This window comes from Hippocampus comes, unplaced genomic scaffold (genome assembly GCF_001891065.2).
Source record: "Hippocampus comes isolate QL1 unplaced genomic scaffold, H_comes_QL1_v1.1 scaffold18, whole genome shotgun sequence".
In the NCBI taxonomy this organism is placed as follows: Eukaryota; Metazoa; Chordata; class Actinopteri; order Syngnathiformes; family Syngnathidae; genus Hippocampus; species Hippocampus comes.
In genome coordinates this window covers 228,704-229,932 of record NW_017805014.1, presented here as the reverse complement: position 1 = coordinate 229,932, position 1,229 = coordinate 228,704, and the positions used below count along the sequence as shown (strand labels likewise).

The 1,229-nt window shown below is 48.8% G+C and overlaps 1 protein-coding gene across 6 annotated transcripts in view; it reads right to left on the bottom strand.

The window, feature by feature from the left end:
- Nucleotides 1-1,229, bottom strand: part of nrxn2b (neurexin 2b) — a 285,878-nt gene that overhangs the window by 192,411 nt on the left and 92,238 nt on the right. The window lies entirely within an intron of this gene.

The following is a 1,229-nucleotide window of genomic DNA, read 5'->3' as shown; positions in this document are numbered from 1 at the left end:
TGCTGGACTTGGCGGCTGCGTGACGGCGGCGGCCATGTGCCCTGCCCTTTCAAAGGCTGCAGACAGACACTGTGCTAACGAGAGTGGGCTGTAATTGGACACTGAGGTGAGGGGGATGGGTATGCGAGGTAGGGGTTAGAGGGAGATATATGAGGGGGGAATAAAAGGCAAATGAGAGATGCTAATCGTCCACCGAGTGGAGAACAGTGTTTTGGGACGCTGAGACAGGCAGATGCACAGAAAGATGTTTACATCTCTCTCAATGTCATTTGATGGAGTCTAAAAGGCATGCAGATGAGATCTCTTTCTTTTTTTTTTTTTTTCCAGCCTGGCTGACGAACAACATTTAGCCCCATGAGCAAAAAAAGCCTGATCAGGAGGACAACCGCAAGCTGCAATTTTCACCACCCGCAATCGGGCCCAGTGTCCCTCTCGCTTCTTTTCCCTTTGTATGAATAACGCGACCTTGTTTTGCACAAAACTTCCACAACAGTCACCAAAGCGGCAGTTTGCTCCGGAGAACTTTTCTTTTTTTTTTATAAACTGAAATAAATCCAAGCAGATGCTAAAGATTTTCTTGCCAGCTCACGCAGCCCGCAGATTTGGACTAATCCAACGCGACTTCCACATCCTCATCCGGCAAAGCTCCGATGTCTGAATTTGCAACTTGTTCGGAAACGCGACTTGCGGACAGCGTGGAATATATCGTACGTAATTGAACGCGGCCTAATATGTGCGGCAGGCGTATGACTGATAGGCTCATTACATACAGCGAACTGCATGAAGTCATACTATTATGCATTCACAGCGGCGATGCGGAAGTACTTGACAATGAAAAAAAAAAACTGACATCAGCAAAAACCGGAATGGGTGCTGCCGGCAAGAGTTTTAAACTGAGCTCATCTTGTTTCCTCGCCATTTTTGAGTGAGGCGCCGATACGTTCCATTAGTCCGTCCGTTCCATCGTCCCATCTCGGGCCTCTTCCTCGCCTGTGATTGCAGGAGCCACGCAACCCAAACGGCGCGCTAATAGAAAGCTAGTCTGCTGTGGCGTGTCAGCATATATCCCCGAACGGCCTCACGCGCGGTAAAATGCGGGACGGGCGTTTGGTGTCTGCTTAGTAAAAAGGCACACAACGGCGCGGCCGCACAACCACCTTGTAAACAAAATTAATGGAACACATAATGGCGCCCGTGCTCAGAAATTTACATTTACATTGGAAAGCAAG